Source organism: Ammospiza caudacuta, chromosome 16 (assembly GCF_027887145.1).
Source record: "Ammospiza caudacuta isolate bAmmCau1 chromosome 16, bAmmCau1.pri, whole genome shotgun sequence".
NCBI lineage: Eukaryota > Metazoa > Chordata > Aves > Passeriformes > Passerellidae > Ammospiza > Ammospiza caudacuta.
In genome coordinates this window covers 59,664-82,205 of record NC_080608.1, presented here as the reverse complement: position 1 = coordinate 82,205, position 22,542 = coordinate 59,664, and positions in this window count along the sequence as shown.

Below are 22,542 nucleotides of genomic sequence, written 5' to 3'. Positions count from 1 at the left end.
GCAGGTGCACAATTAATGGGTTTGCTTCTCCTGCTGAAACTAGTAATATTTGGTTCCTTATTAATGTCATTGAAAAACAAATCTCTCCCATTTGTGAGCAAAAACCAGATAGCCCAGAACCCTATTCCTAAGAAAAAAATAATCTGAACAATTTGCTCAAATAATACAGAACATAGAATTATAGAATCATAGTATGGATTGGGTTGGAAGGCACTTTTAAAGGTCTCTAATCCAAGAACCCAGCCAAGGACAGTGACACTTTCTACTATCACAGATTGCTCTGTGCCCCATCCAACCTGTGCCTGAGCACTTCCAAGGATGGGGCAGTACCAGCTTCTCTGGGCAACCTGTGCCAGTGCCTCACCACCCTCACAGGCAGGAATTTCTTCCTAATACCCAATCAAAACCTGCCCTTTTTCAGTTTGAAGCCATTCCCTGTGTCCTGTAAATATTCTTTCCTCATCTTTCTTGCAGACTCCCTTCAGACACTGGCAGGTTGCAAGGAGATCCCCTCAAAGCCTTCTCTTCTCCACATTGAACAAGCCCGATTGTCTCAGCCTTTCCTCACAGGAGAGATGCTCCGTCTTTCTGACAGCCTTGGAGGCCTCTCTCTGGACTGGTTCCAGCAGGTCCATGTCCCTGCAGTGCTGGGAGCCCAGAGCTGGATGCAGCCCTGCAGGTGGGGTCACCTCACTGAGCCTGCTGCTCTCGCTGCCTTTGGTGCAGCCCAGGTGTGACAGAATCTTTCCACAGTCACTGTGACAACAAAGAGAAACTGGGCCAAGTTCACCCTGCAGGAATCCTGATGGAGTCAATGAGCCGTGGTTGCACAAAGGCTTGATCTGGACTGTGATGTGACTAATTTCTTGTTCAATTGAAGGGTTGACAGGTGAACTCCTATGGACTTTAAAAGAATACTTTAGGATGTTACCACCTTCCTGTTGATTTCTCCTCCCAGCTGAGTCACTACCACAAATACTGAGCTGCACTAATCAGGCATATGAATATTTCTAGTCAGCTGCAGAGCAAAGACTGACAGATTCCTGGACAGAAAAAAAAAAAAAAGGCAGAAACTGGGCCTACATGAAAAATTGTGTATTTGAGAGAAATCAGATCTAAGAAGCAAGATGCAGTGGTAGTGATTCACACAATAACTTACACAATAGCACTTACATCAGTATTCTGATGCAGTAGTGAAGTCTTAACCTCAGAAATCAGCAATCTCCAAAGACCTGTTCAGTCTGGAAACGGACTGTGCCAAACTGTTCCTAATTTACAACTGTCACATGGTTTTTGTGAAAATATAACTTTTAATACTTTTAAAGCATGCAATTAACAAGCTTTTGAAATTTTTTTTCTCCACTTTCTTAGGACTTGAGATATATAATTTGATCCAATGTAGAAGACTTGAGAGACACTGATCTGTATTTTCCCACTTTCTTCTTAGCTCCTCCTTAGGTCTAGTATAAAAACCATCCCCTAAAACCCAAGGCATGCAGAAAACAAATACCCTGGCAGGTTTTATGTTTCCCAATAAGAATAAAATTTTAGTTGCATATCTTTGTGCTGTTTTCAGCTAGAGTGGCATTAATTTTCTTTGCGGTGGCTGGTGTGGCGCTGTGTTTGGATTTGTGCTGAACACAGGGTTGATCACACAGAGATGTTTTTGTTGTTGCTTAGCAGGGCTGCACAGAGCCAAGGTCTTCTCTGCTTTTTGTGAGCCCCACTGGTGAGGGAGCTGGGGGTGCCTGGAAGGGTGTGAGGGGACACAGTCAGGACAGGTGACCCTACTGACCAAAGAGACATTCTAGACTGTGTGGAATCATGGTCAGTGTATAAAGTGGGGGGAAGAGTAAGGAAAAGGAGGACATTTGCAGTGATGGTGTTTGTCCTTCCCAAGTCACCTTTACTCATGACAGAGTCTTGAACTCCTGCCTGTTCATGGGAAGCAGGGAATTAATTCCCTGTTTTGCTTTGCTTGTAACAGCATGGCTGTTACTTTCCCCATTAAACTGTCCTTATCTCAGCCCATGATTTTTGTAGCTTTTATCCTTCTGATTTCCCCCCCACCCAGTCCCACTGGTGTGGGAGTGAGCAAGGAGCTGTGTGGGGCTGAGCTGCCAGCTGGGGTTAAACCATGACAAACTTTTCTGCTGGTTTCCCTGTGGAAAGCCACATATATCCTCAGGGATATAATCTGATCCTTAGAAAATCACAGAGTGTCCTGGATTGGAATGGACCTTAAAGCTCATCCAGTTCCATCCTGTCTGCCATGGCCAGGGACACCTTCCAGTAGACCAGGCTGCTCAGAGTCCCATCCAGCCTGGCCTTGAACATTTCCAGGTATGAGGCAGCACCAACTTCTCTGAGTAGCCTGTGCCAGTGCCTCACCACCTTCCAAGTAAGGAATTTCTTTGTAATATCTAATAAAAACCTACTATCTTTCAGTTTGAAGCCAACCCCCCTTGTTCTGTCGCTACATACTCTTGAAATAGTCCCTTCCAATCTGTCTTGTACTGGAGATCCTTGCTTTCAGTGATCTTCTGGTATCCTTAGACCTGAAATTATCCTTCAAACCTGGAATTATCCTTCAAGTAAATTTCAACTGCCATCCCAGAAAAGACTTGAATCTCCTGCAACATTCAAAGGTAATTTTGTTCTCTGCTGAAATTACAAGGAGGGGGGACAAGTGCATGTTGTGACATTTTGTCAGGTGACATTTGTTCCTAGCACAGGAAGTTAAATCCATTTTAGCCATATACTGAGCTACATCTTCAATCCTCTGCAGGTGCTGTGTGCAGGTCACAGGATTTCCAAGCATAAAACCTAAAAGAAAAAGGAATCCATGACCACTTAGATCTTATCTTCCTCAGCAAACACTTAGGAAGCACTAGAAGTACAAAGTGTAAGAAGTATTTTAATAATCATATTAAGACCTTTTCTATCTTAGGATTACTACTTACTTTGTGATGGCAGGGAAGGAGATACTGACATCCCAGAGGATGGAAACAAGAGGCTCAATAATTCATCCCCCTGATTTAGAGGAATCTTCAAAACCACTGAGAATTGCTGCATCAGTGTCAGTGGTAACAGTGAATTTATAAAGCAGACTTTATTGACATAAAATATATATCTAAGGCACCTCTGCACAGCTAGGTGAAGCTGAAAAAGCAATAAAGCTTAAATAATCCAGCTACTTAACAAAAGAAGCATAGTGAAGGCCTTGTGGCACATGGCCTGGCAACTAAAAAAAAATCTCTTCAGAGGTTCTTATTGATGCCAGTATGGCTTGAGCCAATCATTTCTAGCTGGTGTGGATGAACCTACCAAGCTGAAATGACCCTTTCTCTGGCTGGATAGGTGTAGGTAAATGGCTAACTGCAAACCTCAAACAGCATTGTAATTACTTGAGTGTCAATTTGGGAATATTTATTAAAAGTATATTGAACATAATTTTGAAAGCCCCTAGAATTCTGAAGGAAAACATAATTACCTAAGGGATTGATATGGGTTTATGCTACAATTTATGTTATTTGCCTCTAGATGGTGCTGTCACCTTGAGATGAAACAGCTTTTTATCACAACTCTCAAAATTAATGAATAATAGCTAAACATTTCTCTCAAAGTCAAAATTTTCAACGTTTTCAAAACAGCAAGGAAAAAAAACTTGCTGCAATGCATACGAGCGTGCCATATAGTAGTTTCAGATCACTGATGTCCCCCAGATGGCTTGAGGAAGAGATTTTAATTCTAGGGAAGCCAGCATTAAAGCCACATGATACTTCATAAAAAATGTGAAAATTCTAAAAAAAATTAAAGCATTTGTTAAATAATACCTTTATGATTAAATAACATCATTCCAAATGGGTGATCATCCAGCATTACAAACTGGAAAACAAAGGCAAAGGGATTTAGCAATGAAGCTCAATGTTTTACTGCAAAGACAAAGCCCACTGTTCCCTGTGTAGTTTGTGCATATTTCTACTCAACATTCTCCTTCACATGATGCAAACATTATGCCAGAAAGTAGAGGATTTATATGATTTATGTGTCAGAGATTCCTCATCATGTCCATTGTGTCTGAGCAGGAGGCAAGTTTTTACATCATTTATAAATGATGTGAATTCTTCTGGATCCTTTTCTATTTTCAACAAGCAAGTCACCTTACTTGTGCACATTCCTTTCCAGGTGTCCTTCATCAGTAAAAAGCTCTCTCAGTCCCACCATTTGCTCCCTAATTCCTCTGCCATGTGTAGCTGTGACACACACAGGACCATTTTGGTTAACAGTGAAATAGAGGAACATTTTGGAGGCCAGCACTGTCTTGCTGATAAATGTGAAATTGAAATGGACTCTTACAGTGTGAGTAGTTTTGCCTACTCTTTGTAGTTACTTAATATCCATCCTAAACTTTTTTTTTTTTTTTTTGCCCTCTCAGCCCTGTAGACACAATTATGCAGGGCTCCTCTGGTTCCTTTCCTTGCAGATTTCACCTGGTTCCTTTCCTTTCCTTCTAGGCTCACATTAGACTAAACCCTAGTGAGACACATAGTTCTTTATTCCTTTGCTTCTTTTCCTGGATTTTAAGCTTCTGTTCATGTCGGGAGTTTAGTTCAAGTATGGCTTAAAGAAAAAGGCCACGAAGCCATGCAGCTGAGAGAAAAGTAACAGGTAGCTGTGAAGCAGTTTCAAAGCAGTTTCCAGCCTGACTTCTATAAACAATTAGTCTCTCTCAGGCATCCTTGTATAAGCAATAAAGTTCTCAGGCAGTCTTCCCATAACAAAGGTAACATCCTCTCTGGGAAAAGATGGCACCCTGGGAACAGTTATGGAAGTTTTGGGAACCGTTCGTATCACAGTGAGAACACTGATTTTGTTTGATGTAAACAATCAACGGTATTGTAAAACAAAAGGAGTGGTTAGAGTTTTCTCTGTTAGCCTATCATAAAGCTGTATTTTGGAATATGCATGAAGTTAATTAACACTGTTATTTAAAGTGACGGATCGATCAATAAAGTCGGAGTTCGATGCATTATAGGATGGTCGTTCTCCCCCTCACTTCAACAAATTGGTGACACCTGGACGTGATAGCGGACACCACGACGATCGCGGCCATCACGGGGATTGCGAACACCAAAGGATAAGTGAGGAATGGTTCAGGCTCCGAAGCAGCGGGAGCGGCAATAAGCGCGAAATTAAAGCGGAGGAAAAAAGAAAACCGCCGATACGCGCCGTGCCCTGGCGACCATAATCAGATGGGCCAGCTGATACGTGCGGCATAGAAGTCTTGGAATACGCTGCTAGGTGAAAGTGCGCACTTAAAAAGAGGTATGGAAAGACAAGCCGCATATGAACTTTTTATTACATTTTTGCAAAAAAGGCAAATTAAGGGTATAGACTTACAGAAAGAATTGCAAGGTCTTTTGGCTTATGGTCTGGAAAGGGGAGTCTTTGTGAATCCCCACACGGTTCACGAGTTGTCGGAGTGGCGTAAATTTGGTGATATATTATGGCAGGCTACGTTAGACGATGATAAAACTGCTAGGAAAATGGGTAAATTATGGCGGGTTATTAACAACGAACTGTTGCAGTTTCAGGCGGAAAAGAGGGCTGCCTATCAGGCTACTGCCGCTCACGATCGTAATAAAGAATACGATCAAGAGAGGGAGTTTGATAAAGAGTCGGGGACTCCTCCTGGCCCTGCAATGAGGACGGTTTCATTACCGACCTCGCCTCCTCCCTCGGCAAGCCAGGCGCCGAGCCAGGCTCCACAGGGCGCTTTACTACCCTCTGCGCCGCTTCTACCGCCTCCTTTAACGAGCCAGCCCCCCCTGACGAGCCAAGCTCCGCAGGGTGCTCCGCAGGGTGCTTTATTGCCCGCTTCGCCGCAGGCTACGCATAGCACTTCTGAGTCTCCCGTATTGCTTGCATCGCAGCAGCCAGGGCCACAAACGTGTGTCCCGTTCCCGAAAAGTAATCAGAGCCCTGGGTTGGAAAACGATCGAGCGGTGATGATTGCACGGGAAAGACGGGATGCGTGGGCAGCTCTTGCCAAAGATGCAATGGAGAAGGGAGACCAGGAGTTGATAAGCTTAGCGAGCGAACTGGCTTGTCCGGTTATTTTCACCCCCCAGGCTGGCGGAGGTATGCAAGCGACAATTAGTGCTTTAGATTGGAAGATGTTATCTCAGTTGCGAGCTACTGTTAGCCAGTTTGGCTTTAAAAGTGAGCCAGCCAAGCAAATGCTCGACTATATTTTTGACACCAGTATTCTTCTTATTAATGATTGTCGTGGCATAGTTAAATTAATCTTTACCCAACATCAGCAATTGCTGTTTAATGCTCATTGGCAAGCGCTCGTTAGCGAGTGCGTGGCAGTACAAAGGCAGCAGGGTGACCCTCTCCATGGCGTCACTGTTAGTGAGCTTATGGGTCTGGGACCTTTCTTTCGTCCTGAGGCACAAGCCTTAATAGGTCAAGAGAAGTGCCGGGAGGCAATAAGGTTAGTCAGACTCGCGATGGAAAGGGTAAAGGAACCAGAAGAGAGACCTATATATATAGGAATCAAGCAAGGCAGAGAGGAATCATTTAGCTCTTTTGTTGACAAGGTTGCTGCAGAAATTGAAAGAGCTGAGGTGCCAAAATATCTTAGGGGAGTATTGCTCAGGGAGTGTGCTCTCCGAAATTGTAATTCTACTACTAGGAGAGTACTTAACACCCTAGGTACTAATTGGACTATAGAAGAGGCATTAGAGAAGATGGCCCTCATATCTACGGGACAGCAGGCTTTTGTGGTAGATACGATCAAACAGAAATCAACGTCAGAAATAGGCTTGCAAGAACAGGCAAAGTCCTCTCAGAGTCAGGTATTAGCTGCTCTTGCACCTCACCAAGCGTCAGCTGCATTTGCAAATCAAATAATATGGGCCCAAAAATGCCGCTCGGACGACCAGGCACCAAGAGAAGTCATCGCTGCAGCATCGGCACCTTCTTCTGTCTCCAACCCGACACCACACGAAGCCGCCGCGGGGAGAGAGCGAAGCCGCCGCGGGGGGAGCCACGGGTGCAGCGGTGCCTGCAGCGGAGTCAGCCTGGAGTAAACAAAGAATCCAGCGCAGGGGGGGGAGTTTTCGCCCGCTCCGACACACGCACCGCGGGACTGGAGCGCTTTTTGCAGCGGGAGCGTTTCTCCCTCCCCCCCACAGCCGGCAAAAGCTTCAGTTTAAGACCTAACAGCCTAATGGATGTAACTTTTGTCAACAAAAGGAAAAGATCCCTGTTGAAATTAAGAAACAAGTGATGGTAAACAAGGAAAGTTAAAGGAACTTTTGTTTTTCCTGGCAGAGACTGTGAAACAGGAATCAGCGTACTGTATGCATGGGTCAAATTTCGGCCGGTTTGGCTCGGCATTGGTATGCTGTCTTGAAATCACCTGTATTGGCAGAGACTTTAACATCAGAAGCCCGGATGGCTCAGTCAGTGGAACATCAGACTCTAGAATTATATTTTGAAAAGTTTAAAAATGTTAAGATATGTTAGACTGATTGTATGAGTGAGATGTTGTGAGTGTGTTTTTTGATATAGAAATGCTATAGCAAACACGTGAACAAAGTTATTTTAGCTTAATATTTTAGAATCAGGCCTGTAAGTAAGTTATAGTAAATGCTATATTTTTTGTCTATAGTAAGTTTTATCTGTTATTAAGTAGTTTAAGTTAAATTAAATGCTAAATACTATTAAGGTTAAGTTTGTTAAGTTTATTTGCTGTTAAGTTCGAGGTCTGTTAAGGTTAAATCATATTAGGTTTAAGATAAGTTAGATTCTGTTAAGTTTGATCTTACATTATTTACAAATAAGTCTAAAATCAGTTAGATTTTGTTAAGTTTTGTTAGAATTAAGAGATTTTACATGTAAGTTCTGTTGATTTAAACAAAGTGTTGTTGTAAACATCAGAGAAACCTTGCTAGCTGAAAATACTATTTAGTTATTAGAATTGCCTATTCTTATGTTGCAAAGAGTGTAGCACAGTTAGCCCATAGAATTTTGAAGCCAGTTAAGTTCTATTAATTTGAAAATAAGTCTGCTAAGTTAAGTATTTTAAGTGCTTCAAGTGCATACTACTTTCTCACCACTCCAAATCAACAAAGGACTGAGAATCGCCCAGCTGATGCCATTTCAGCCAAATGACTAAAGGATTACAGACTATAAAACTGATTTTGAACATTTTTGAGAAACCCAGGGAAGAGGTGGATGTGAAAATCTCAAGGACAGAAAGGATCGTTTTCAGACTTGTCATTCACCTCCTCTCCAGGTTCACATGAATGAAAACAGCTAACAGCTTTCTTTTCTTAGTCCAATTACCACCTACCGTGCAATGCCTGATGAGGCCAGACATTGTAGCTCAGCTGAGGGTGGTTTTAACCCTTTGGGATAAAACGCTGTTGCCGGACAACCAGGGAACTGATTGACATTATTGAATCATTATCATCTTTCCATATAAAAGGACCGGCAAAAGAGAACTGCCTTGAATGTCACAGCCCACATTGTGCTGCTTGGGTTGCACTGTGTTGTGGGGGTTGTGACAGGACCTTTTGGGTGGATCGGTTGTCACTTTTTCGTTTATGGTGTGATACCTGTAATCATAGACATAACTGGGAACATAATTGGGAGTGGGCTCTACGGAACGAAACAGGACTAAACACTGCCTCAGCTTTAGGTCTTTATGAGTCGCATGAGCAGAAAATCTTGGCTTATTATCGGTGGGAGGTACAGTGTATTTTGAAAAGGGTTAAAGGTTAAAAACTGATAAGAAAAAAAAAAAAGGTCAAAGTAAAAACAGAAAAATGAGGTTTACTTTTGTTATATTGCTAGGTGTAGTGGTAGCTGAAGAATTAAGGGTAATACAGTTTAATCAACCTAGAGATAATGTATGAATAACACTTGCTAGACAGATTAATCAGTCGTCGCTTTGTCTCAGCATTGCCAGTATCGTCTCCTCAAGAATTCTGCAGTCTTATTAATAATTGTGCCTTATGTATGCACAGTATGGTAAATATTAAATTGCCTAAAGGGTATACTGCCAGTCAGAGTGATGGTTACCGTCAATGCCTGTTAGTTCAATCTCTTAATATTCCTTTGCATTCTCCACCTGAGGAGTTAGAGCTTTTTGGAAGTGCAAATGTTAGCATGACCAGCACTTCTGATGGTGGATGGTTTAACTTTGATTATTTTAATCCTCAAAAGATGAATCCATATAAACAAACATGGGCAACTTTGGATTCAGCCCTAAAGCCAAACATAGTGTCTAAACAACTCTACAGCCATTGTAAAGGCTCTAGCATCATGACACCTAAGAAATTACCTACAGGAATATTTCTAATTTGCGGAGATAGAGCCTGGAATGGTATACCTGCTCAACCTCAGGGCGGACCTTGTTATTTAGGCAAGTTATCACTATTTCACCCTAATATATCTGTGCTGATGCAATTAAGTCATCAGGTAAGCAGGCAAAAGCGTAGCTTACACAATTTGGACTGTAGTCAAATAGGAGATCCGTGGTTCTGGAGTAAATTTAAACAAGTGATGGTTTCAGCTTTCCTACCCTGGGGTGCTGCAAGCAAAGCATTGACTCTAGCAAAACAAATAGGGTGTTGGGCTAAGGGTGAACTAAATAAAACTTCACAGATATTAGATATGTTAACTTCAGATGTACAAAGTGTTAACCACACTGATTTACAAAATAGAGCTGCTATAGATTTCTTATTATTAGCTCAAGGCCATGGGTGTGAAGAGTTTGAAGGAATGTGTTGCATGAATTTATCTGATCATTCTGTATCTATTCATGCTAAGATAAAAGAGCTACGGCTAGGACTTAATAAGCTTAAGGAAGAAGAAGGATTAGGTATTGATGGGTGGCTTAAAAGTTTTGGATTGGGACCCTGGCTAAGAAACCTTATAACATATGCTATAGGGATATTAGGAGTACTCTTATTGCTTTTACTTATATTACCTTGTTTCTGTAGCTGTATCCAAAAGATGGTTAGTAGGATGATAGAGAAAATGTGGCAAACTAACCTCCTTTCTTTTAAAGAAAAAGACGGGGGAAATGTCGGGAGTTTAGTTCAAGTATGGCTTAAAGAAAAAGGCCACGAAGCCATGCAGCTGAGAGAAAAGTAACAGGTAGCTGTGAAGCAGTTTCAAAGCAGTTTCCAGCCTGACTTCTATAAACAATTAGTCTCTCTCAGGCATCCTTGTATAAGCAATAAAGTTCTCAGGCAGTCTTCCCATAACAAAGGTAACATCCTCTCTGGGAAAAGATGGCACCCTGGGAACAGTTATGGAAGTTTTGGGAACCGTTCGTATCACAGTGAGAACACTGATTTTGTTTGATGTAAACAATCAACGGTATTGTAAAACAAAAGGAGTGGTTAGAGTTTTCTCTGTTAGCCTATCATAAAGCTGTATTTTGGAATATGCATGAAGTTAATTAACACTGTTATTTAAAGTGACGGATCGATCAATAAAGTCGGAGTTCGATGCATTATAGGATGGTCGTTCTCCCCCTCACTTCAACATGTTCATACCAGCTGTTCCAGTTCTAGGTAAAATGGAACACCCAACTGCTCATGATGAAGACCAGGATATGGCTTTCACTGTTCACACACATAAAGAGTCTGTTTGCTTTCGGGCAGCACGAGATCAGAGATATAAATTATACAAAGCTGGCATTTACTGTGCCCTTTACCTTTAACACACAAATGCATTGAACAAAAGCAACAGAGACTCCAGTCTCAGCTGGCAGCCTGCCACTCAGGGCCACATGCGGTGAACACCAATGTCGGCCCTTTCCCTGACAAACAAAAGCCCAGGTTCTTGATGTCAGTTTGCATGAGGTGCCTGGCACTGTGAAAGCAGCCTGAGTTGGCAGCGGTGGCAGCTTGGGTCATGGCTAGAAGCATCTGTGTATTCTTCTCCTGACCTGGATTCCGCAGGGCACACAGCTTCCCTTTCCATCTTCTTTCCCAGAGAAGATGCCTGTCCAGACAAGCCAGCCTTGTGCCTCACATACTTTGGCTTCTGACATTTGGGCATAGCCTGCTCCTATGCCCTTAGGAGGTGATGTTTCCAAAGTGACCAGCACTGATGGACCCCATTACCTTCAAAAACATTTTCCCCAGAGACCTTGCTTAGCAGTTCCCTGAGCAGCCTGAAGTCTGCTCTCTTCATGCTCTGAGCTGAGGCTTTGCTGGCGCCCTTTTCCTCTTGTCAGAGGTTTGAACCTCCATTTATTTGTGGTGGATGTGGCCAAGAGGGCCACCAATCCTCACTTGGCCCAGGGCATGTGGGGTTCAGACGATGGCCTGGCTCTAAGGGGGCTGAGCTGGAGAGTCATGGGCTGTGGGGGAGCTCCTCCCTTACTGGGAGGAGGCTTCCTGGGGAGGAACAAGGCTCTGGCATGAGCCACGAGGCCAGGTGTGCATTTGCCTGCTGCCAATAGAAGGGAAAGAAAGAGGAAGAGTTCATCGGGACTCAACTTCAAATGACGTTCTGCTGCCTCTGATTCTTCTCAGAGCCTTGGAGAGGAGTCATCTCTGTCCCTGACAACTGCCAACCCTTGGAATGCACACATGGACCTATGTGTCACTTCAGGAGACACACCAAGAAGCCCTTGTAACTTTGAAAGGGCAGCTGTTGTTTCCCTGTTGCATTTCTTGGCTTGGTAAAGCCCCTCCTACACACACTACAGCCTGTGCTTGAAGACACAAAAGTACCATCCTGGAGGAAAGGAATGGAAAGCTTGACAAAGGCTGAAGGGAGCACTCTGATTTCTCCTTTGCCCAAGAAGTTTCTTTAGCTGAAATTGCTGACAAGGACCAGACTTGACAAGCTGCAATGGGTTTATTGTTGTTTCATTTCTCAGGTCCTCAGTCCATTTCGTAAGCGGAGGCTGCAGAGGCTCCAGCAAGGCATCAAAAATGCCTGCTCCACACCCAAGGGTGGCGCAAGATCTCCTCCAGCTCTGGCCTGTCTGCAGGATGCTTGGCCAAACGCCAGTGGATCAGATGCTGGCACTCTGGGGAGAGAGGGCAGACAGCATTGGTCACTGGCAGAAGGCTCCTGCCCAGCTGCCCCCGGCGCCCACGGGGCCCAGGCCACGCTGCGTGTGCTCATGGCTGCGCTGGCCTTCCGACCAACTCTGCCCCGCACGGGAGAGCAGTATGGCGGGACACAGCCGCCTCCTTCGGCCACACGTGCCACGCTGGCCCTGTCGGCACGGCCCACCTCCTGTGGCCAGCCTTGGGGGCAGATCAATGTTGTGTGGAGCTGTGTGAGTGCCATGCCAGGCTATGCACTGCCGTCTGCCAAAGCCTGCCTTCATGGGGCAGGATACCAACCTGGAGAGACCTGCTGCCAGAAGAAGAGCTGCCCCAGCATGATGTCATTGTTGTCCTCGAAGGGGAGGCCCCCCTAGTCCTAGTTATCCTTCCCTCCCTGTGCATACATTCTAGAGGTTTCTTCAAAGGGATTGAACATGTCACCTTATTTTCCTGTAAAAAATGGAATTGTAAAGGGTTCTTAAAACCTGACAGAAAGCTCACACAGTCTTGTACATCTGTATGCAAATTCTGAGATAAGGTGTGCTGCCTTAGGAAGGCCATGGAATAGAGATGACATTGTTGAGAGTGAGACTGAACTAGAAACAAGATTCAAACAATGACCTTGCAAAAAGACCAGATATTTTTGAGAATTAGAACTGTGAAAGATGCATTGTAGCAAAACCACAAGGGGTTATTTAATAGGTGATTGATGCTAGAAGTATTAGTAGCATTCTGTTGCAAAAACTAATAGGCTGAAAAACATTTATAAGGTATTATAACCAGGAAATAGGATGGCTCCTGATAGAAGGGTGTTGAGTATTACACCTTGTATGTCTCACCCTTCTATGAGACTGATAATGGGATAAAATCTTTTTAAATGCCTCTCACTTCCTCCATCTCTGTAAAAGCTGGGAATAATCCAACATTTTCCATTATGTCTTGCAGCTTGGCTATGGGCAACAGGAGCTGCTTCCTTTCTGGTGGAACTTCCTCTCTGAGTCTTGGCCTCTTTCACTTGATGCACCCATGCTGCCAGAGCAGCATGTTTTTCCCACTGTCACACTGTCATACCCAAAATGGTCACAAAATGGATGACCGATCAGGTGGCATCTCACTTTTATAAGTTCTGGTCCATTAGCATATTTGAGTTAATTGTCCAATTATAGCTTTAGATTATGAGTCCCATCCTTCTTGTTTTTCTCTCTTCAGTCCTTGTTCTTTATGCTCTTGGGTCTGTAATTTGGGTCGGTTGTCCTTGGTCCCAAGCTGGGAAAGGAATTGTTTTGTCTGGCTGCTCTGTGAAGAGAGCTTACTATCCCCTAATATAAAGCTCAGAACTATACACTAAAGCAGTACAGAATCTGAAAAATATAAAAGTTGAAACTTAAGGCATCAGTGTCCTCAATCCTATCTTCCATTTTCTCTATGCACTCTGACAGACTTGATACTACTGCTGAGGTTCTTGCATGTGTCAGGCCATGCACCCGGCTATCTGCATATACCTGGAGCTTTTTCACTATAGCAATCACAGTCTCATAGTCTCATGCCCCTCATTCCACATCATCATTGCTAAAGTAGAGGCATATTCTTGTAACCCAAGTCATACAAGTTCTAGCCACATCACTGGTGTACATTTTACCATGTCTGGACTCTTGAATGTTTGGTCATCTGAGAAAATTATCTCTACCACCTTCAGTTCTCTCAAGCACTGAACCCTTTGTTTTACGGTCTTCCACAGGATTTGCTGCACCCAGAGATCTTCTGGACAAAGGTAACTTTCCTTCATACTTCTAAAGAGCTGTGTCCAAACACTAAGAGCTGTGTCCAAACACTAAGGGCCTCCTTGCCATCCCTTGGTCGATACCCACATCACATGACAGAGATCCCAAATGCCTCACTTCAGTACCATCCAGAATTGTATTATTGCCTGTGATGTCCCAGATGTGGAACAACCAACTAAATATAGATTCATCAGACCATCGGGTGTAATCCTTTCTTAGGCGGCAAAGGTTTTCTATGGACAGAGACTCAATAATGATTTCTGTTTCTAAGCCTTCTCCTGGCTGTGAGGATCCTGGCTCCCTGTCATCACCTACTTGGCGAATGGATTTCAGTTTGTCTTTCCTTCTCTGGACGGGAGCAATTGCCATTGGCTTAGGTTCCCTGTCTGGTTTAGCTGCAGCCTGAGTGACTGGTGTGTTTACTGATTTATCTTCCTGCTCCTCTGGTTGTATCTTTTGCCCTACGTTATCTAGCAGCATGTGATAAGCATATGCCAGGGCCCAGCATATTTCAATGAGTTTTTCTTCTCACTGGAGTTGTCACTGCACTTCTCTTTCAGATATTTCCCCACCTCAGTTGGGTTCTGAATTTGTTCAGGGGGAAGTTCCAAGTTATTGGGACAGACAATTCCTTCAGGGTTTGGCCTATGTCCTCCAATACCCCACACTACTCAGGATTTTCCACAGCTGGGGCAGGTGTCTGGTGAGCCCCTCTGGAAATCTCAGCCCTCATTGTAGAGACAGTATAGAGGAAACCTACCAGATAAAACACCAGGAAGGTGGTATCTTTAACACGCAGGGGAAATAAACCATTCTCAAAAGATGACATACCAGATTTGAAGGGGAAGAAGGAGATGAAGGGCTGGGAAACATCATACTCCACGTTTCCCCTAACAGACTGGGTGTAATTATTAATAAACCTCCACAGCAGGCTACCAAGACTAGGATGGAGAAACAACAGACCATACACATTTTCAACAACTCCCAGTAACTCTTTTAACCTTCTATAAATAATTAACACCTGTCGGGAGTTTAGTTCAAGCATGGCTTAAAGAAAAAGGCCACGAAGCCATGCAGCTGAGAGAAAAGTAACAGGTAGCTGTGAAGCAGTTTCAAAGCAGTTTCCAGCCTGACTTCTATAAACAATTAGTCTCTCTCAGGCATCCTTGCATAAACAATAAAGTTCTCAGGCAGTCTTCCCATAACAAAGGTAACATCCTCTCTGGGAAAAGATGGCACCCTGGGAACAGTTATGGAAGTTTTGAGAACCGTTCGTATCACAGTGAGAACACTGATTTTGTTTGATGTAAACAATCAACGGTATTGTAAAACAAAAGGAGTGGTTAGAGTTTTCTCTGTTAGCCTATCATAAAGCTGTATTTTGGAATATGCATGAAGTTAATTAACACTGTTATTTAAAGTGACTGATCGATCAATAAATTTGGAGTTCGATGCATTATAGGATGGTCGTTCTCCCCCTCACTTCAACAAACACCAAGCACATCAATGTGGCAATCTAGACTCGTATGCCTGCTCTGTAAAAGTTACATGCGAAGGACAAAATTGCCCCTACCTGCAGAAAAGCAAACAGGCCTAGGGACCAGAGAGATATTATCACATCAAACAGCATGGTGACTGCCGCCTGCTATACCCCAATACAAAGTATTTAAAACCAGAATGTAATTATTACTGTGTTTTTCACTTTCTCCAGGCCGACATTTGGTGCCAGATTTTGTCTCGGTTTGAGACAAACTGGGAGGAAATGTCCTGAAAGAGGCATTGCCTCCAAAGAAAGGTAGGTTTTGGCACACCCTCCCCTGACCAAACGAAAGGAATTTCTTGGAGGAAAGTGAAAAAATCTATTAGTTTAAAATTGTTTATTTAACAAGCAAAGACGGGAAAAATAATCATAACTGTTAATATTTGAACCTTCTCTCTGCAGAGAAAGCTGGTGGATTTTAGAGTCCTGCTTGGCTTCTCCTGAGGTCCAGAGCTGGGATGCAGTGTCCCTGCAGCGTCCTCCACTGGGTCTTCTGGCAAAGGTCTGGTGTTTCGGACTGGAGCTAAGCTGAACAGTTCCAGAAGGAGCCACAGTCCTGGGAAAAACTTCTTGCCTCAGCTAATGAAAAGAAGCCAGCTAAAAACAAAGCATGTACCTCTCCCTCGCTCTGCCGACAAAAACCAGAGTATCTGTGTTTGAACATAAACTGCTGTGGTGGTTTGACTGGAAAATGGGAATTCTGAGATGGTGTAGTCAAACCAATGGGTGCTCAGATTTTAATATTGTCACCTGATGTAGCCATTGGGACATTTGGACGCACCTCTAAGAACACAGGGGTTAAAAGCAGAGCTGCTTCTCTGGCAGGCTCTCTTGGGACTTCAGAGGCAAAGAGGTCGGATCTCCCTCCCCCGTTCAGCTGCTGCTGCTGGGCGGGGGAGGCGCAGCCATGCGGTAGGCCTGGGCCTGGACAGAGATGGGAGGTGAAGAGGCCCTTGAGGATGGAAGGGTGGAGGAGCACCAAGAGACATCGGGCAGCCATTTCCCCCCCCCCCCCCCCAGGGGAGAGAGAGAGGGAGAGCTGGCATCTGAATTTGACAGCGGCTGGATGAGAAGGAGAAGGGAGGGGTGCAGCGAGAAAGTGCCCAGCAGGGCAGTGTGAGAGCTCCAGAGCTCTGGACAGGCAGAGACTGAAATTTTTAACCCTTTTCTTGCATGATAGAAACCTTGCAAATGCTGATCCTCCTAGAGCTGAATGAGAAGAGAGATAAGAGATAAGAGGAGATGAGCCACAAGAGTAGAGAAGACTCTTGAGTGGGGGGGAGATGATAGAGTAGCCTTTTAACTAGACTTTTCTTGTGTAGCCGTAGACAGAACCTTTTTTTTCCTCTGACACAGAAACTGCATTTAAGAGGAGGCAGTGCCTCAGAACCAAGTAAGTTCAGTGTAAGTAGCCCTCAGCCCCAGAAAGTAGAAAAATTTAGGGGGGAAGGTGTCCTGAAAGAGAGAATGTGCCTTTTTTTTGGAATGAGACAAGGCATCCTTGAAAGACAACCCATACACATACCCAAGCAGCTCTGGTCCATGCACAGTGGTGAAAGCACTGGGCATGGAAGGAAAATGTCACGATAGCAAAGGATCTCCGGGCGGTGCTATGAGTGACATGGAAACACACGAGGTTTCAACGGTGTTTCCAGGGGAAGCCTATGGTACAAGAAAGACTCCTCTTGATGAACTGAGGATTGAGTATTCTAAAGGGTGGTGCCAGACTGAGAGTTAGTGATTTAGAAGAATGCATTGCATTGAGAAATTTGGTGGGGGAAGATGGAAAATGCTTTTGTAAGGTTTTCATTTTCCTTGTGTGTTTTTTTTTTCTTTCTTTGGAGTTTAGTTAATAAAATTTTCTTTATTTCTAAATAGGAGCCTGCTTTGCTTATTCCTGGTCACATCTCATAGCAGTCACCAGGGAGAGAGTATTCTCACAGGGGCACTGGCATTGTGCCAGAGTCAAACTATGACAACTGCCAAAAGAATTCCTGCAGCTTCCCTTCTCCTCTTGAACCCAGCTTAAAGTTACAGGATCCATGCCTAGGGACAAAGCAGATGATAGGGTATACAGGATCATAAGGTCACCCAAAGATAACATTATACTTTCCTAACCTTCATATTGCAGCATATTTTCTAATTACATGATTATGTAAGCCCTGGAAGCACATGTGTTTTCTCTGCATGAGGTGGTCATCAACCTCCTGGTGGTCATTTTGGATGAAGGCTCGTAAGTCTTCCTTGGGTTTGAATTTTTCACCTCTGTTTTCTGCGCATGCTCTATAAGATTGTCTGCTCAAATGTTGGAAAAGAAATGAAATTTAGCAAAATATTTAATTATAGTGAGTTGTGTATGAACTGGTTTGTTAAAAAGTAGTTTTGTAGCCGTTGAAAAGTGTGTTGAGTTTTGTGTGTGTAACCTAGCAAGTAGTCTTAGGGATTTAATAAATAATTAAACTAGTGCAGGAAAGTAAGAATGCTAACCTGTCTAGAGGCAGCATACAATGCTCTTAGAATAAGATAAGCAGAAGATTAATGATCTTGGTTGTGAACCAAGGAATGTATCACAAGGGGTCTGTGACCAGGCAAGGGGAACAGGGAACTGTTTCTTGGAAACTTAGTTGTGAATCGCATGTGTAAGAGGGAAGCACCCATACGCGAATTTGGGGGCTCGGACTTTGGGACGTGAGCCCCCAGTTCCCCGGGCCCTTAATAAAGCACCCACAAAACTTAACCGAGTTTTGTGTCATTTATCAATCGGGCAACAGTTTTCTGGCGACCGTGGCAGGACTCCAAGGGCTGCTGGGGCGGTTCGCGTCCCGATCCACTCCAAGCCGGCACCGAGCACTTCTCAGGGAGTAATCGGTCGTGACCGACACCCCGCGCCTGTTGGACAACTGCCAAGGTAAGCCCGAAGGTGCTTTATATTGGAAAAAGGTGATAATTGGATTTGGATTTGGTGGTTGGTAAAAAAAAGCCTAGGCTCCGGCCATAAGACGTCTAAGAACGCAGGACCGGAACTCGCCTCCTGTTTGTTTTAGGGAAGGACGGCGAGAAGATATATTGGTTTAAGGTATATTGGTTTATTGGGATTAATAGTGGAATTAAAGGTTGTAATATGATGTCTTTTAAAACTTTTAAAACCTTAGTGCAAGCCAATGGTAAAATACCTGGAAATACACCATTAGGTTGTATATTGAAACGGAAAAGTGAAGGGTATTATCAAGAATTGGATAAAAGTAAAATGATAGATTATTGTAATCATTGGTGGCCTGAATATGAGATTGGGGAAGCGGGATGGCCGGTGAATGGTACACTGGAATTGGGGATAATGGAATCTTTGATGCAATTTTTAAGGAGAAATGAGAAATGGGATGAAATACCATATTTGGATTTGTTTTTCGTTTTATATCGGAAAGAGGAATGGCAAAAGGAATGCGGTATTTTTGTTTTAGAAGTGAATGATGAAAGGGAGTGTGTGGGATGTAAAGAAAGAAAGGAGCGTAATTTGTATCCTTCAGTTGAGGAAGATTTGTCTTATTGTATAGCACCTCCAAGGGTTCCGGTTGCTCCTAATGTGCCCCCTGCTCCCCCTGCGGATATAGCTATAAAAACGGGATCTAGTGAGAGTGATAGTGATGGTGGTGATGGTGAAAAGAATGAGAGTGTTAAAAGAACTCCGTTAGCAGGGCGGACTCGCAAGGGAAGGAAGGGGCAGAAGGGGCCACATTTAATTGCGCCGTTGAGGGAAGCTGTGGGACCACAGGGAGAAAGGATACTTATAAAGGTGCCTTTCTCCCCCGGGGATTTGGTAATATGGAAGCAATCAGCGGGGAGTTATCGGGAGGATCCTGAAAGGGTGGCAAGGTTGGTTAAAATGGTAATAAAGACTCAGAATCTGGACTGGAATGATTTACAGGTATTATTAGATACTATAATGGATTCCACGGAAAAGGAAATGGTTATTAGAGCCACTAGAGAAAAGGCTCGTGAGGAAATTCGGTTGAGACACTAAATGAGACAGTTGATGAATTGGTACCAAGTGAGGAACCTAAGTGGGACCCAAACTCTACGGGAGGAATAAGGGCTGTAAAACGATATCAGGAATTGTTGGTGGAAGGAATTAGGACAGGAATACCTAAGACTATGAACTGGTCTAAGTTGTATTCGGTCAAGCAGTACAAGAATGAGTCTCCGTCTGCCTTTTTAGAACGATTAAAAGACATGGCTCGGAAGTTTACTAATTTAGATGTAGAGGATCAATCAGGAAAACTTCAATTGGCATTGTTGTTTATGGGGCAATCACAAGAGGATATTAGGAAAAAGTTACAAAAGCTGGAAGGAGAGGATACTAGAAGTTTGGATAAAATGCTGGAGGTAGCGTGGAAGGTATACAACAACAGGGAAAAAGAAACTGCAAAAAGACAACAAGCTAGTATTCTGGCTGTAATGCAACAGGCAGGGGCAGGAGGAAGACCCATTAGGGGTCGAGGTCGGGGAGGAGCTAATTGCGGACAAAGGGGGTTGCCAAGAGGTCGGGGAGGATTTGGGTTTGCACCTAACATGGGGAGGTTGGATCCAAACCAGTGTGCCTTTTGCCAACAATTGGGACACTGGAAAAATGAATGCCCGGTTAGAGGAGGTATGGGCATGGGAAACATGGGATTAAGGACAGCCCCAATGGGAAATGCCCCTGTGGGAGGATTCACGGGAGGACCAGCAGAAGTCGCTCAAGCACTAGTTTTGGGAAACTATCAGAATCAAAGCTGACTAGAAAAGGATTTAAGGGTAGTTTTAGAAATAGATGGAAAGGATCAAGAATTTATGGTAGACACTGGAGCTACTTATTCTGTACTCAATAGACGATTGGGACCTTTGAGTGACACAACGGTACAGGTGGTGGGGGCAACAGGGAAGCTAGAGGAACAACCATTTTTACAACCTTTAAATCTTAGGTTTGGGGGGAAGGAATTAGATCACCAATTTTTGTATATGCCAAACTGCCCCACACCCCTTCTTGGCAGAGACCTGTTGTCCCGACTTAATGTGAAAATAATATTTGAAGGGGGAAGGGTGAAATTGGAAATACCTGAGGAACAAATAGCAGACATTTTTGTAATCAAGGAAGTGGATGCCTCTCCTATTCCAGAAGAAATTGAGCAGGCTGTAGTACCCTGGGTATGGGAGTCAGGGGTCCCCGGCAAATCTAAAGCTGCGCAGCCAGTAAAGGTGGAACTAAAGGAAGGGGCCCGACCAGTGAGGATAAAGCAATACCCCTTGAAGCTTGAGGCAAGGAGGGGAGTAGCCCCGTTAATTAAACAATTTTTGGCTCAAGGAATATTACAGGAATGTGAATCGGAGTATAATACTCCAATTTTTCCAGTAAAGAAACCTAATGGTAAGTACCATTTGGTACAGGACTTAAGGGCTATTAATGAAATAGTGAAAGACATACATCCAGTTGTTGCTAATCCTTATACTTTGTTAACATCTGTATCAGAGGAGTTTAAATGGTTCTCAGTGATTGACCTTAAAGATGCCTTCTTCTGCATCCCACTGGCAATAGAGAGTAGGAAATATTTTGCCTTCGAGTGGGAGAGTCCTGATTTTGGGAGAAAGAAGCAGCTTATGTGGACGAGACTCCCACAGGGATTTAAATGCTCCCCTACTATTTTTGGAAACCAACTGGCCAAGGAGCTGGAGGAATGGAAGATAACCCAGGTAACAATATCCCCATCCTTGTATGTAGTCCTGCAGTACGTGGACGACATTTTTCTGGCTACTAAGGAAAGGGAAATGTGTGTGGAATTAACAATTAAATTATTCAACATGCTTGGCCAAGCAGGGTATCGGGTTTCTAAGGAAAAAGCTCAATTGGTCAAAAATAGCGTTATTTACCTTGGTTGTGAGATCACACAAGGGCAGAGACGTTTGGGAGTAAACCGAATAGAGGCAATATGTGCTATTCCTTTGCCTTGTAACCATCAGAAATTGAGATCTTTTCTAGGAATGGTGGGATGGTGTCGACTGTGGATCATGAATTTCGGTCTCCTAGCCAAGCTACTATATGAGGCCTTGAAGCAGCATCGGTTGGAGTGGACGACACAGCAAAAGAAGGCCTTCCAGGAATTGAAGCAGGCACTAAAGGAGGCCCCAGCCCTAGGACTCCCTGACGTGACCAAGGAATTCCAGTTGTACGTGAATGAGAGGCAAAAACTGGCATTGGGGGTCCTCACCCAGAAGGTGGGATCCTGGAAGAGGCCAGTGGGATACTTCTCTAAACAACTGGATTCGGTAAGTTCCAGGTGGCCCTCGTGTTTACGAGCCGTGGCAGCAACAATAATTCTTATTCAAGAGGCCCGGAAATTGACTTTGGGGGCAAAAATGAAAGTGTTTGTTCCCCATATGGTCATGGCCGTTTTGGAGCAAAAGGGGGGTCACTGGCTATCACCCAGTCGAATGTTGCAATACCAGGCCATCCTGAGAGAACAGGATGATATTGAAATAAGGACTACTAATCATGTTAATCCAGCAGAGTTTTTACGCAGTGATCAGGAAGCTGGGGGACTGGTGCATGATTGCGTAGAGGTAATTGAACAAGTATATGCCAGCAGACCCGACCTAAAGGATGAACCATTGGAAGAACCTGAATGGGAACTATACACTGATGGATCCAGTTTTGTCGAGAATGGGACTCGCTATGCCGGGTATGCAGTGGTAACATTGGATCAGGTAATAGAGGCAAAGGCTTTGTTACCTGGAACTTCGGCCCAGAAGGCAGAGGTGATTGGACTCACCAGAGCCCTGTATTTGAGCAAGGACAAAAGGGTTAATATCTGGACAGATTCTAAATATGCCTTTGGTGTGGTTCATGTACATGGGGCGTTATAGAAGGAAAGGGGGCTTTTGAATTCACAGGGAACCAACATCAAGCACCGGGAAGAAGTGCTACAGCTACTGGATGCGGTACACAGTCCCAAAGCAGTTGCAGTAATGCATGTTAGAGGATATCAGACTGCAGAAGGAGATGTTTACAGAGGAAATCGATTTGCTGATGTTACAGCTCGGCAAGTGGCACGGGAAGTATGGACTCAAATGGCATTGGTACCGGTAAGAACAA